Source organism: Cetorhinus maximus, chromosome 3, assembly GCF_964194155.1.
Source record: "Cetorhinus maximus chromosome 3, sCetMax3.hap1.1, whole genome shotgun sequence".
Taxonomy (NCBI): domain Eukaryota; kingdom Metazoa; phylum Chordata; class Chondrichthyes; order Lamniformes; family Cetorhinidae; genus Cetorhinus; species Cetorhinus maximus.
In genome coordinates this window covers 174,702,897-174,719,127 of record NC_135881.1, presented here as the reverse complement: position 1 = coordinate 174,719,127, position 16,231 = coordinate 174,702,897, and the positions used below count along the sequence as shown (strand labels likewise).

At 43.5% G+C, this 16,231-nt stretch overlaps 1 long non-coding RNA gene across 1 annotated transcript; it reads right to left on the bottom strand.

Moving 5' to 3' along the window:
- Positions 1 to 2,502: 2,502 nt before the first annotated feature.
- LOC144673623 (uncharacterized) lies at positions 2,503 to 15,681 on the bottom strand. Its single transcript, XR_013574397.1, has 3 exons — positions 15,487 to 15,681; positions 3,908 to 3,949; positions 2,503 to 2,974 (listed from the first exon to the last, which is right to left on the bottom strand). It is a non-coding gene; the product is annotated as an uncharacterized LOC144673623 (long non-coding RNA).
- Between the last annotated feature and the right edge of the window lie 550 nt (positions 15,682 to 16,231).

The following is a 16,231-nucleotide window of genomic DNA, read 5'->3' as shown; positions in this document are numbered from 1 at the left end:
TCCTAATATCTCTTGGTTTGACACCTATATTTTGCGTGGTTATACTTTTGTAAGGTGCCTTTCTTTTCCTAAGTTAAAGGGCCTATAAATACAAGTTGTTGTTGATCTTCACCAACATCCAATCTTGCACAAGTACACTTTCCTAGACAGGTTACCGGACAGTCATTCATAATGGAAATCTTCATTATTGGCCATTGGAACCATGGAACTATATTCAAATCTGAGTCAATGCCTTAATGAGAGGGCTGGAGTAAATTGATGGACAAATAATTAGAACTAGATCGTTAATCACCACCTCAGTTTTCACAGCCAGATAGTGGATGGTGGCTTGATATCTCTGAGTTTACAAAAATGGCAAGTTGACAATGTGGTTACCAGACCTCGTCAGCTCCAACCGTAGTGACAGTAAATGTGATTAGAGGAAATAGCTCCAGTTGAGGATCTAGCACCAGTGCAGGGATGATATCCCTCGTGGCTTTCTTTGGTGCTGTGAATTCCTTGATTCTTTTTTGTTTTTGTCATAATGTTAAGCGATTTTAGAGGCCCAGGCCTGCCACACTTTGAACCCAATCAATGAAGAAAGCAAGGGGACAGTGCTGTAACGGCATTGTTCGATGATATTAAAGGCAGGCGTTTCTGCCAGGTTGTGATACAATCCGCCCAAAATCAACTAAACCAGTGCAAAAGATTGAGGAATTTCAAACACGAATTACATCCAACACAAATTGAGTTTCTGTAATCTTTTGCGCTAGCTTAAAAAAAAAATCACATAAGATGCCGGCCCCATTCACAAAACTAACCAGGCCCCCAGTTCAAATTAATCATCATTTTGAGTTTCCATTAATGGTGCCTGTTGGTGGACCTTTGAGGCAGCTCTTAAAATTAAGCCTTTTTTTTAGCAGAATGCAGTAATAGGCACATTTTAAAAGCATTTAATTTTTTTTAGTTTATTAAGAAACTGACTACTATCCACCAATGTAACTAGTAAATGTTTTTGTGTGGCTTTTCAAAGTCATTTTCAGTTATTTAAAATCAGGTTACTCACAGGTAGTGGACTAGGTATTGATTAAAAATGCCTGTCTTTAACGATAAACTCAGTTTCAATCATATTAATAAGGCTGCACCAAGTTACTACTCTTAACTATATCAAGGAATATTTTTAATGCAGCTTTTGTTTTAAATTGTGTACTAAAATGCTTCCCAGTTGCGATGGTTCATGGCAGATTTTACGTTTGCCAATATGCAAATGAGTTTAAGTGGAAACTTGAAAGGCAAAGAACGTTTCTCAGAACTAGCACAATTCGCACCCAGATTATTGCACCCAAAACACAAACTGCAGGCTTTAGTATGGTATTCAGCTAAATTTACGTTATTTGAGCTGCAGAGCAGGAGATGTAATTTATTGAAGGGAACCAGGGCCATTTGTGTTATTTACTGTCCGTTCACATTTGCTGTTACTAAGAAGAGAAGCAGAAAGGGGATTTGGGGAGTGTTACATTAATAATGAAATGCAAAAGGACTTGTGGACTCTTTTTGCTGAAATCTGTAAATTTCCTTCAATTATTTAAGATACATGTAGATCTCTTGTGGTGTGTTGGAAGATAATCTGCTTTATAACGTGGATCCATTAAGTCCTGGTGGAAACCAAGCCTTGAATTCTGGGCACAGCTAAAGATGCCCTTCTCTCATCAACTTTTTTTCTCTCTCTCTTTCTTCCCCTGACCCCCATTCAATAAGATGTGTTTCTCTCCCCCTCAAAAAGGCTGTATCTCTCTTTTCCCCTTCCTTCAAAACAACAATTTGCGTGTTATAATGCTTTTCATGTAGAAAATTGTCTCAAGGTACTCCATGGAAAACTATTCAACAAAAATGAAGGTGAAGTCAAAGAAGGAGATATTAGAAGGATGAACAAAAGCTTGGCCAAAGAAGTAAGCTTTAAGTAGATACTTAAAAAAGGAGAGAGCAGTAAAGAGGGAGAGATTTGAAGAGGGAATTCCAGAGCATGGGGTATTGGTGACTGAAGAGTCGTCAGTGGTAGGGCAAGGAAGGAGAACGCACAATAGGCTGGAGTTGGAATGTATGGAAGGTTCCTAGGATTGGAGCAGGTTACAAAAATAGAGAGGAGCAAGGCTACAGAGGAACTGAGCGCAGGTCTTTCTTTCTTGCCAGTACCCCAACAGGGTCAGTTTCTTTCCTTCTCTCTCCTTTACTGTTGCTTTAATTAAGCCACAAAGAGCAGGACTTTGAAAGGGATCTGAGAATAATAGTAGGCTTGTCACTTTCCATTTCACTGGCAAAAGCAAACAACAAATTGGGATATAGAGTCAGAACAATGTGTTAAGATCAGGCGAGGAAGAAACAAATGGCTCCCCTCTCTTCCCTCTCCTAGTTTGACGGCAACAAGTTTGTTTTGAAAGGGATACACTTGCCAAGCTAGTGAGTACTTAACCGTTTACGCGCTATGTTCATAAAAGAACAAATCAGATAAGTTTTTTTGAGTTTAACAAAGAAAGAGGTTAGCTTTATTATGCCTAAACCAATCTAAGTATAATAATAAAATACGCTCTGAATTTCACACACACACACACACTCTCAAAGGTCACATGCACATAAATAATATACAAAGTGGGGAAGGCTAGGTTGGTCAAATCAGAGTCCATAAAAATAAAAGGAGTAGACACTCTGTAGTTTGGTGACTCTGCTGGCTTCAGGCTGAATTCGACTGCCTTGCAACTTTCCTTCAGTGGTCCCAATACTTCCAATTTAAAGATGTAGACAGCTGATGTGGCTGTTCTCCTGGAGATGGTAGTGCTGAGTTGAATTCTTTTAAAAAATCTCTGTCTGCATCGGGCCGTCCCTAGATGGTCAGGGTCAGCGAACAGGGTTCAAAGCTTGCAAGGTAGGTTGGAGAAGGGAGGAAGGAGGAACCCCCTTCAGATTTTCTCTCTTAGCGTCTCAGCTGCTTGTCCTCTTACTGCAGAAAAAGCAGAAGTTTAAACACACAAGGGATGGACCGGCCACATGACTGTCACCCAGTGATTCAAACATAGTTATGACTAACGTATTTCCCCTTGTAACTTGATCAGTTCATGTTTGGGAATCCTGTGTTGAATATCCCAGGTGATTGCCTTGATGCCTTGCTAATGGGACAGGATATGTGGCTTACTCGTATTCTCCTGAGGCCATTGTCCTTGATTGATCTTTGCAGATGCAGTGTCTCCATCTCAGTGGGTTGCAATGTGGAGAGTATAATGATGCAAATTATTGTAGCCATCTTTGTCATGCATGCAAGTCGCCTTTAGTCTCTGCTTTTAAAAGTCTATGTTTTTAAAAGTTCAATTCAGGTCTCCAGCCGAAGGGTTAAAAAATCATTATTTGACATGAAGCACATTTTCATGACAAATGGCATAAAAGTCTACAGAGATGGTACTAAGTATTTAAACTGGTAGACCACACTTGGAGAATACCCTGCTCACTTTAGATCACACTTTAAAAAGGATTGCAAAAAAGAACAACAAATTATCCCAAGTGTAAAAATGGTGAGTATGAGAGAAGATTGGAGATATTTAGCTCTATAGACTACAGCAAAATGTAGCACTGGAGGGAGGGGTGTCACTAAGATAAATAAAGTATAAAATGTTAAAGATAAGATAAAGTCAAGTCAGTAACATTAGGAAAATCAACTTAACTCAGTGAACAGTACATTTAAAACCAATATTAAAAGGGTTTTATTTTTTCAATGTTTTATAACAATCTGCTCATTAGGTTAATGGAATCAAAAATATTCAAGGCATTCAAAATCCGTTTGAACACTAGGATGGGAAACGAGTAATAGAAAGAAGAGCTTAGATGTGTTGAGGGTAAGTTTCATACTAAGATTAACTCAAAGGCAGCTCTGAACACTCACCTGATTCCTCAACAGATTCTTAACCATCATTCATTCAACCTTCTGCATTAAAATAAAGAAAAATCAATCATTATGATACAGTAAACACTCAGGTGTATATACACAACGTGGGCACCCACATACACGCGAACACACACACGCACACGCACGTAGCACCTCACATATTCAATCGGAAGCATGGCCTGCAATGGGATGCAGTGTGTCATTTGTGAATGAGAATGTGCAGCCATCAAATAAAACCAAACGAACATCCATGGAAAAGCCCTGATTACAGTCTGTGGCACAAAGAGGGCAGCTGCACTCAATCTGCCCACGCAAGTTCATTTACTGAGCTGGAATTAAGATGCCGACACCCAGTGTAAACATAATCTGACACAGAGCTCCATCCCCTTCAAAACGAATAGAGATTTGTAACCTAGTTGAGTGCATGGAATCTATGCTAAAATGAGTACATTTTTCTGTACGATTTGTTTTTCTTACTCAATACACCCAGCAGCAGCTGATATTGTCAAGCAGTTAGTAGTAACAAAAATGCCTCTCAAAACTATTTCTTTATCCATATATACATATACATCCATATATATATTACATGCACATGCACAGGAAGAGAGAGAGAAAGAGAGAATGTGGCAAAGAAACATTTTACTTTGTTCCCAGATATGATTGCATTTAGTTATGATATAATGACTTTGAAAAAAAACCCTCTCATCTGCCCTTTTAAAAATAGGAAAAATAACTGATTTTTCAAACAGAAATTCCAAATTAAACTAGGTCACTTTTAGTTAGTTTTATCCAGACTAGCTATTTTTTCCCAACCAATTTGTTCCTTTCTTCAAGGCATTGGCTCCCTTCCTGTACTACTGTTCCACAGCACCCTCCAGCATGTTTCCTAAGTATCTATCATTTATGTGTTAAACCAGACTGCGAATGTCAGCAAACTATTTGATTGCATAAGGCATTACAACTGAGCTCAAACTTGCCTTCAGTTGGCACACATATGCATCTCTTAAGCTGGGTTGCTGGATAGAAATCACTGGAGAAAGACCCTGGCTCAATTTGTCACTTTCACTAACCCGTAGAAATTGCGGCTAATTGTAGAACCGACCAGGGATTGTTCCTAGCCCCTCCCCAGTTTATATCATTTCGCGACTCATTCCCTTTACCAGTTGAGCTACAGGTGCCAGCTATTGCTCAGTGGTAGAAACCTTTGTCTCTGAGTCAGAAGATCAGGTGTTCCATTCCCGTGGCAGAGATTTTAGTCCATAATCCAGGCTGACACTCCAGTGCAATACTAAGGGAGTGCAGCATTGTCAAAGTTGTTGCTTTTCTGAGGAGATGTCTGCCTTCTCAGGTGGATGCAAGAGATCCTGCGGCACTATCTGAAGAAGAGCAGGGAAGATCTCTCCATTATCCTGGCCAATATCTATTCTGCAATAAAGCTAAAACAGATTTGCCTGGTTATTATCACGTTGTTGTTTGTGAGACATTGCTGTGTGAACGCTGGGTGCTGTATTTTCTATGTTACAACAGCGACTACACTTCAAAAATACCTCATTGGCTGTGAAGTGTGTTGTGATGTCCTGAGGTCATTAAAAAGTGCTATATAATTGAAAGTTTCTTTCTTTCTTTCTTTCCAGAATATATATATCAATTGTTCCAAAGCATGAATTTAACAAAAGTGAATTGAAGCAATTTCTGTCAGGGAGGTCACAGATAAGGATGGAGGGATCTAAAAACGCATTAGGACAGCAGCATTGGGGAGCATTCACAATAATGATGTTTAGAACCATTTCCAAGGTACAAAACATGGGCTATTGATCTGGGGCTTAATGGAGGAAGAAGAAGAAGAAAAAACAGGAACAGTCTAAGGTTAACCTGTTTATTTAACGTTTGGAACAATAAGGATCTCTCCTCATAATATGTGGCTCATAATGTGGTGGAACCGGGGTCTGAACTAAACACTTAGTCAAGCATGTTGAGCACTCAGCCTGATCAATCATCAGCGAGTTTCAGCAAGCCTGCGGCCGGAGGTTTACTTGGCCTCTTAAATCAGTTTCAAACACAATGTTCATAAGTGAATTAGGCTAGGTTTCTCTGCACAGGCTGCATTTTTAAATGTGTACTATTTATTCTTCCGCTCATCATCTTGGGCGACAACCTATTTCAAAGAATTCCCCCATATGGAGGGCTTGGCTTCACTAAGGTTGACTTGACATGTTTAAGGTCCAGATGCCAGATCATTGCGGCACCTGCACGGTTTGTAAAATCATCAACTTCAAAACACTTAGTGCCAATGACATAGTTAAGGGTGAGTACACAAGCCAATGCAAGAGCAAGGTCTGAGAATAGATCGTGAAACATAATTCATCCCAATTGAGAGCAAGATACAGTGCATAGCAATAGAATGGTGTGTTCGTCAAGATACTCTTTCAACATGATCCAAGTTTTCCATTCCATGGTGCAATCTAAACTCAGACTGAGTCCAATTCTATTTTGACCTGTTACCCTGCAAGACTTTGGTTTGAAAAGTTGAATAAGCCCATGAGTATTGCCTGAGGCTCAGGTTCACAATCTGGTGGTCACCGCATGGACATGTGTCCGCAGCAAGAGGATGCAGGTTCAGCCGAGCTCCCCAACATTTGGAAGACTGCTGAAGAAGAGGCATCTGTGAGGTCCGGGTCAGATGACAAGCCTGTGGATTCGGCCTTCCAACTCATCATGGCGCGTCACCAGAAAGCGAGGGACCATCACGCAGAGCTGTTGGAAGCCCTCAACAGAGTGGCACGCAAGTTGGAAGAGTGCATCCTCCTGCTCTCTGATGAAGCGGTGCCCACATGTGCACATATGGAGGCCTCCATGGGGAGGATGGCGGACGCCATGAAGACTCTGGCCCAACCAAGCGTGGAATTGCTCGCAGACCCGCACTCCATCGCAGTAGCCATGGGTGAGTTCCTGCAGTGGCAATGCGAGAGGGAAACAGGGCACCTCGATGTTCCTCCAGGTGCTCCTTCTCCTCAAGGAGTCAGGCCGAGGCCCTTGGATACCCAAAGGGAGGAGGAGCAACAGCTGAACACCCCAGGTCATCCACTCAGGAATCTAAGAGGCTGTCCTCTCCCTCCGAGTCCCTTTGCCTGTGACCCCCTCAACCTCGTCCTCTGTCACTGCAGAGGAAGCAGCCGGCCCACGGGAAGACAGCCACAGCAAGCCGGGGCTCTCAAGGCCTTGGGTCTCCAGAGGACACACACCAAAGTCATCAGAGACAACTGGGCCAACCATTGTACAGGCTGTCTCCACCCCTGCCGTGGATGTCAGGGCAGCAGCTGGAAGAAGTGGTTGGCCTAGAGAAGTTGAGAATTTCTGATCACAAGTTGTTGCATGGGTGAACACATTTTGTCACTTTATAATCTGAAAATATATTCACTTTCCCTCAATAATGTGTAATAGTGTCTTTCAGCTTCATTTACAGGCTTTGCAAGTCCTCCCCCTGCATCCCCAGTTTGCCCCTAGCAATTCAGCTGCACACAGCAGGCCACGAGTGATTCTGCAGGGAGAAGTGTGGCAGGGTTATTCGGAGCCTCGTGCAAGGACTCTCCCACGCAAGCAAATCCTTCCTCCATCACACTCATCTCAATGTCCCGAGCATTTTCAGTGCTGCCTGTTGGGGTTCTCTTTCAGTTGTCCATCTGAGCTGACCTGCACCTCCACCCACCCACTGATCACACTCCCATGCAGCAGCTATTCCCACCCGACACGAGGCTCCTTTCACTTTCAACTTTGCAAAATGGTACTGGTGAAGTATGTCTTTAGCTCTCTCGTCCTTTCCCCTCCCCCAGTCACCCATGTCCTATCCCCCATTACTGTTGACCCCCTGGCATCACCTTCCACCTCCCCACCATCACCTATCAACCCGAACCCTTTCTTTCCAGGATGTCCAGGTGAACATGCACATTCCCTATCTTCCTGAGAATTCCATCCCCATCCACACTGACCTCCCCAACCTCCTCCTTCCCACCCCCAGGGTCCGTGTCTGCCTCCAAGTCCCCACCAACCACCCTCGCTGTCCCTTCTACCGCTACTGTCGCACCCTCACCCTCCCACCCTACCGGCTCACTCTGCCCTCTCTCATTGTCATCATTCCCTCCTATCATGCCCACCCTTGTTTTGCTCCCCAGGAGACAGTCATTGACTCCACAGACCCCTCCCTTGCATGTTCACCTGGACATTCTCCCCCTTCCTTACTCCTTCCTCCACCCTTACTCCTTCCTCCCCCTGGACTCCTACCCTCCTGCAAACTCCTTCCTCCCACCCAGACTCCATCCTTCCCCTGGGCTCCTTCCGTCCCCCAGAATTCTTCCTCCCCCCAGACTCCTTCCTCCCCAACGGACTCCTCCCCCTCCCCCCTCCCCAGACTCCTTCCCCCTTCCAAACTCCTTCCCCCCTCCAAATTCCTTCCTCCCCTCGGATTCCTTCCTCCCCTCGGACTCTTTCCCTCCTCCGGACTCCTGCCCCCCTCCAAACTCCTCCTCCCTTACACCTACCTCCCCAGTTGCTGCATTCTCCCTTGTTACACCCTCCTCCCCAGCCCCCCACCTTCACCTCCACAACACCATTGTTTTCCCCCTCCCAACCTCATCCCACCCTGGTACACCTTCCTCTCCCATTCAAGCCCAGACCTTCCTCTCCACCCCCTCGATGATCATCCATAGCAGACCATGGCCAAGACACTGATGTTCCATAGCAGACCCTCAATGGTGACCTTTCACCTTCCATGAGCTGCTTCATGGCAGAGCCAGGTCCATATAAATCCACGCAGCGTGCGATGCGCATGTCCCTCCAGGGTCCAGTTGTTGTAGGGTTCCAGCATCTTCTGCTCCCTAGATGTCCGCGATGTGAGCAAGGTCCTGGCGGGTAAGTCCTGACTTCTGCACGTCACAGTTGTCAAGACGTGTTCTGCACTGGCGTGTTTTCCCGCCGACATGGGCGTTAAATTTGATGTGGGGGGATAATTCTGGCGAGCAGGACTTATAATGATATGCAGATGTATTAAAATGAAATTCCTGATGTCCGGCGGCAGGAAAAGCGGCGGGAGCGGACAATCACGACGGCATGTAATCGATTTCTGGCCTTCCGGCCATGTTGTCCGCTCAGGCCTGCCATGCCCCCTGAAGCCAACAGGCATGGAAAATTCTGCCCTATGTTTTTGTATCCTACAATCAGACCAAGTTTGCTTACATAATGCTGTGACTGGCACAGGAGTTTCCAGTAATATTACATCTCATGTAGACAGGGTCACTGTAGCTCCGGTTGATGAGCCAAGTATTGACACAGAGTAAAGATCCACATATTGAGTATGATTCAAGATCACCAATAATTCACCTGGTGTGAACCTGAAAGTTGAAGAAGAAGCCAGGCTGTGTGGAAATTTCAGAAAGTGTGGTGGGTGAAGGGTACAGGGAAGATGAAGAGATGAACTCCTCAAAACTATAAGGGAAATATGTCACAGATTGATCCGTTTTATGCACTTTTGCCCATCAAGGCTGCTGGATGGCTTGAATAATGCAACTCGCCTCGCTACATGAATACATTCTGAAGAGAGAGGAAGAGAGATCCTCCAACCCCAGAGGAATGAATCATGGAGATGAGAGCGAGAGGTTGTTCAATCACAGACGAATGAATAATGGAGAGGCACAGATCCTTCAAGCACAGAGGCATACGGCTGGATTTTCACAGAGTCAGGAGACTCCGGGGACCTTTAAAATTAGAGAGCAAGACCTGGAGCTGGCACCTGCCCCAATTTCCGACAGTACCTCTTCTCACCAGTAGGAGAAAAGGGGCAGCGCATGAATCGCACATGAGGGAAACCCAAACCCACTTGGTCCATTTAAGCTCAGTGCACAGGAAAAGCAGATCCAAGTTTCACTCCAGGAAAGGCCTCACCCCATAGTCTGTGTTCCACTAATTCAAGGTGGAAATATAACTGCTGATGAAGAGCAGACGAGATATGTAGAACTGTCATGCTGTCAAGTTATTTAAATGGCCAGTGCTTTATATTTTGAAAAAAACAGCCTATTGTGTCTTGAATTGCAATTTCAAGAACTGTTGTTAACATAAGCCTGAGTGCTATCATTATAGTATCAATACTGCTTGACTGTTTCCACAACCTACCATCACAGTGGAGAGCTGTCAGTTCACAGTTTGATTGACAGCTCCAAGAGATTATTAAGGTATCTTTGATATGGAACTATGAATATAAATGTTTGTTTTTATAAGGGATTAAGAAGTGAAGAGATTTAAGTGCATTGATGCACTTTATCAATGAGTGTTTTTTTCATATAGTTTTATATTTCATCTGAGCATGGCTCCTGAGGTATATGTTAGTTGGGATGGGCCGTATAAGGGCAAAGGATGGTGGGTGGAGGGCATGGATTGGCGTGAGTTGGTACTAAGTTGACATAGGGGCTATAAAGGGTCATGGGGTGGGTAGAGGGGCGTAAGTTGTCACAGTATAAGGGGCTATGGGGGTTGGGTAGAGGGGTATAGGCTGGCATAGAGGGTAAAGAGGCCATGGAGGTTGGGTAGAAGGGCATAGGTTGGCATGGAGGGTATGACGGGCCATTTGGGGTGGCTGGGGGGCATGATTTATAATGATAGGGAGTGCGTTGGTTTGAAAGGGGATTTGAGGACTGACGGCTACAGGGCCTGATATAAAATGAAACAACTGGGGCAAAGTCCCATGCACTGAGGTGGGCCTTTTAACCAGCCTGCCTTGGCACTTGACAGACCTGGTTGCTGCCTCCAAACTGTTTCTGGGGGCAGCAGGCCTGACTCCAGTACACACCCATTCCCCTAGAACACAAATCTTGTCTTTTCAGGCATTTTTTCCCCAAGGCAGGCATGCTGAACCAGGAAAATTCCCAACCTGTGCTACCTGCCTCAAATATGAAAAACCAGCCAAATAATTATGGAGAGAGATCCAGTGACTACTACAGAAATGTGACAGGGGTGGATTGTGCAATCTCATGGTAGACCACCAGGAACAGAATGCCATATGGATATCCTCAGTCCACCAAATAAAAATTCTGCTTTGAGGTTAATGTGAAGGGATAGCTCTACCTCAAACCACTTGGTAAATCAGAGATCACAGAATTCACAATCCTCTACCTCTTTAGAGCCCCACAGAAACAGTCCCTTCAATAACCAGAAAACCAATACAGAAATCAGCTGACACTAACACAGACGTAAAAATAACTGCCTTGTGATTGGTCACTCCCTGCCACCACTGATAACAGAAGCCCAAGAATGTTGACCATGCCAAAGTAATTTGGCATGTTCAGAGAATGAAGAGAAATAGCAACCTCTTTGCATTGTTAATTGCTGGAAGCAACAAATGCATTTAAGGACAAATACTAGAATTTGGCCAAGTTTTTGATTTATTCAGGAAACACAAAAGACAAATTGGTCAACTTAATCAATGTGGATGCAGGAAATTACCTTACTAAATTGTTTCTATTTTTTAATTATTGTCTTCACAACCCAATAATGGACTTGGCACAAGCATTAATGACAGATAATTAATTTAAAACTCCACCAGAGCATAATTACTTTTCCTCCACTGCGGTTAGGTGAATAGTTTAATGGCTAGCTAATTACAATTTAGTGAAAGCTGACAAATAACACAGTATTTTTCATATACTTGCACTGCTGCTTTCCACTCTGGGCTGTGCTCAGGGACGAGATCAATACTTTATGGGCACAAGTATGTTAAAGTTACTTGTTTACACCGGGCCTTTCTGGAGGGATATCCTGCATTGTGTTAAGTATCTTTTAGTTACCACACGACAACTTGCATTTATATAGTGTCTTTCATATAATAAAATGTCTCAGGGCATTTTACAAGCAGTATCAAAAAATATTTGACACCAAGCCACATGAGATATTAAGCTAACTGACCAACAGCTTGGTTAAAGAGATAGGTTTTAAGTAATGTCTTAAAGAAGGAAAGAGAGGAAGAGAGGATAGCAGAACTTGGGGCTCTGGTAGCTGAAGTTATGGTCGCCAATGGTGGAGCGATTGAAATCAGGAATGCTCAAGAAGCCAGAATTGGTGGAGTGCAGAGATCTCAGGGGGTTGTTACACTGGAGAAGGTCACAGAGATGGGCAGGGTAAGACTGAGGAAGGATTTGAAAACAAGAATTGAGAATTTTAAAATTGAGGTGTTGCTTAACTGGAAGCCAGTGTAGGTCAGTGAATACAAGGGAGATGGGTGAGGGGGACTTAGTGCAAGTTAGGACACAGGCAACAGAGTTTGAATGACCTCAAGTTTGCAGAGGGTAGAACTAGGGAGGCTGGCCAGAAGTGCATTGGAATAGTTAAGTTTGGAGGTAACAAAGGTATGGGTGAGGATTACAGAAGCAGGACAGAATCTTCCACTCTTGGAAGCTGGTGGTCAGTCAGGACCATTTCCAGGTTCCATCCCCAACCTGGGTGTCAGGGTGCCCAACTGTGGGATCCTCCCAGATGCAGCCAGTTGACAGTTTGCCTCCAGGTCCGCCATCCAAATAAGGATGGTGAGCGGAACCCTGAGGCTGCAGGCCCAATCTGAGGGCCTGCAACCTTAGAAGGACGGCAGCCCCACCACTGCTATTGGAGGCACATCCGTAGGTGCCCTCTGAAGAGGCTAGAATTTAATAAAATAAAGGGTGGTCATTGCTGCCATGCCAACCTGTGGAGGGGAAATCTCTCCACAGGAAGGCTGGCAGCAGCAGCTGTGAAACTCCTCCTCGACCCGCTTTCTAGCCTGCACCCCCCCCCCCCCCCCCCCCCACCCCCACCCCCCTGCCCCCCCATTGGAAAGGTTCTGTCCTTACTCTTCCCCTGCTTCTACAGTCCACTGGCTTTTCAAACCTATGCTGCTGCTTCTTAATTTAGCCTGTCTTCTTTTTACAACCCTGGTTCTGTCTGGCAAGATGAACATTGGTCCTGCACCAATGTTTCTCTTTAAATTTAAATGCAAAATTGGGAGTTGGTTGTCCTGACTGCCAGAGCCAACATTTTCGACATGCCTGAGGGTGCACAATGCAGGACTTGACAGTAACAGCAATGAGGTGTCTGAAACAAAGAGATCTTTTATACACACCCATCAATGGTGGAGTGACACAAAGGAAGAGGCAGGGGACCTTGCTTTGCTTAGCACTGCCCAATGGAGAAGACCCATTTGTCCTGAAGGAACTAATTAAGCATATTATTGCCAAAAGTTTACCCATTAAAGGAGGAGATTTGAAAGCTCCATGTTGCAATTGAATAGACCCAGAACCTTTGCAACAATTGTAATTTGGCAGACGCTGTGTTTGATTTGCCATTGCCACCTAGGAAACCAGATACTAGTTGTTGGTAGCACTCATATCTCTGAGACAGAGTTAGAGGGTTCAAGCCCCACTACAGACACTTTAGCATTCATTGCAGTGCCAAGGGAGCTTTAGGATGTCCCACGGCATTTTACAGCCAATGAAATAATTTTGAAATGTAGTCACTGTTGTAATGCAGGGAAATATGGCAATCATATTGTACACAGCAATGTCAGAGAGATAAATGTCTCAGCAATTTGTTTTTGGTGATGTTGGTTGCAGAATAAACGTTGGAAAAGAATCTGGGCGAATTCTGCTTTTGTTGGAATAGTGCTACATGATCTAAAGTGATTAGACAGGGCCTCAATTAAACATCCCATTCAAAATATATCATCTCTAATAATGCAACAGTACATTGAAGTGGCAGCCTGAATTATATGCTGAATTCTATGTGCTCAAATCGCTAGAGTGTGAAACCAAACTTTCTGAATCAGAAGGCTGACACCTACCATCTCACAAACTGTACTGTCACCTCTACAGTAATAAAAGAAAAGTCACAATGTAAGAAGTCCATTCAATAGCAGAGTTTTGTGGTATCTGTAGTATTTGTGAGTAGCAGCAGCTCAGAGTTCCCATATTACATAAAGTCCTAATGCACAGACCAGCGGGTGTAAAGCACAGGAACACCAAGCCATGAGCCTATTGCCTTGATGGAATGAAAAAGTAAGAGAATATTTTACAACAACAAAAACCTCACAGCTTGTGGCAACTTCCACAATTCTGCAATTTGATGAATAAATAGTATGAGCAGTCAGCAACTAGCAAGTGGAGGGAAATGGCTGAAAATTTACATTAAGCTTTCTTTTTTGTAAATGAATCAATGAGAAATTTGTGAAAAGAGATCACTACAAGGGTAAAACTTTAAGGCTGCGACTGTGGGAGGCAAAAGCATTCTACCCACAACTGTTATTCTGAAGTAAGTAAGTGCTCCTTTATTTCAGAGCTGATCCAAAATATGCCAGAAAACTGCCAAAATATCTCGCATTTCAATCTTTGTCTTGTTATGAGTTGGTATAATTGACCAAGCCTATTGTCCTGTTGTTTTACGAAAGACTTGCATTTACATAGTTCCTTTTGTTGCCCTGGATGTTGCAAAGTGCTGAACAGCAAATGAAGTGTAATATAATGGGTTAATAGAATAGTTACGGTAATAAGTTAGTGATGTTTGTAATCATGCAACAGTGACGTCAGCAGTCATGTGCTAGAGACTCGGTAGAGAAGATGGAAGAGTCCATACTCATGAGAGACATGCCTACTCTGTAACCTATCTGGCACATAGTGTTAATAAAGCAGTTTGAAGTAACTACCTGAGTCAGACCAGAGTTACTTAAGATAAGATAGGCCACACAACCAACATACAAAAACATGGTAGCAGCGATGGTGATACCAAACTAACAAAGGGTTGGTGCCATCGATGGACCACCAGCGGCATGAAAGTGGAAGAAAACCTGTTAAAATCAAGAATCTGCAAGCGTACCTAAGAAAGAAGTGTTGTCACTGATGTAAACATGGCAGCCAGTTTGCACAGCAAAGTCCTACAAACCACAATGACATAAGTGATGGATAATCTGTTTTTGTTGTTGGTTGGGGGAAAAATGTTGGTTCAGACTCCAGGGAAAATGGCCCTGCTCTTCTTCAAATTGGTCTGTGGGATTTTTTACATCCACCTGAGAGGGAGCCAGGGCTTTGGTTTAACAACTCATCCAAAATACAGCACCGCTGACAGTGTAACATTCCCTCAGTGCTGCACTCTGATGATAGCCTAGAATATGCGTTCAGGTCTTATCGCAGAATTCCTATTTTCTTTCTACTTTTGTATAAGTTGTCTAATTTCCTGCACTATCATCTGTCTACAGCTGCTGCTCCTCCTCATAAAATGAGTTCTGTGTAAAAAATGTTCTACTTGAAAAATGTAATTCCAAGCATAACGTGTTGGGTAAATTGTACATTTCTAAATTAGAGGACTGCAGATTAGAAATTCTGGTGGTTTTTTCAAAGAAAAAGCTGACTGACCCTTTGCTCTTAACAATCACAGAGTCAGAAACCAAAAATTATTCTGCACAACATGTAGTAAAATTGCATGTTTCCCAATACAGGGTCCTATAGACTGCAAATGAAATGCCCTCAAAACAGATGTTTGGTCAGCTAGTCAATCCAGGCCGCACATATACCTACTATTGGAACAAAAGCGATTGAGTTCTGATGAAAAGTCACCGACGTGAAACGTTAACTATGTTCCTCCGTCCACAGATGCTTGACCTGCTGAGAATTTCCAGCATTTTCTGCTTTTATTACCTCCTATTGGATATTTCCTGAGTGGACTTGATATATTCATGGAGAGATCGGATCAAAGCCCCAATCCACCTCTTCAATTATCTGCGGAAAGACAGTGAGAATTCTCAATCAACTGGAGGGAGAGCAACGTAGAAAATGATCAGGCCTCGGCTGTTCATACCTTCAGTGAAGGAAGGCTAGACAGGCAGAGGCCAAGCCTAGATGACCTTTGGACACCCTCCCCCACCAATGAAGAAAGGCTAAATGGCCAGTAGTCAGCCTGATAACATTCAATCTCTCCCTCTCTCACTAGTAGTTGTTGGTAAATCAATCCATAGAGAAAACATTGTATTTTCTCCAAAAGGAAACAAAAGAAAAGAAATGAGGATAAAAATATTAATGTGCCAGAGAAGATTGTTCAAAGCCAACTTTACTGTTAAGCTTCTAATATTGCCTTAGAAAGTATTACGTTTTAACATCTGTTATGAATAGTAGGATATCAGTGTAACTAATTAGTTCAAATTTGTTTTGTTTCAATCTTTCTTAATTCCTAGGGCTAAAAATTGAATAAGGCCCATCTGTGGGTACAGGGGCACAATGCACAGTTACTCCATGCTCACTTGAGGTGATGCAGGCAGCATGCAAA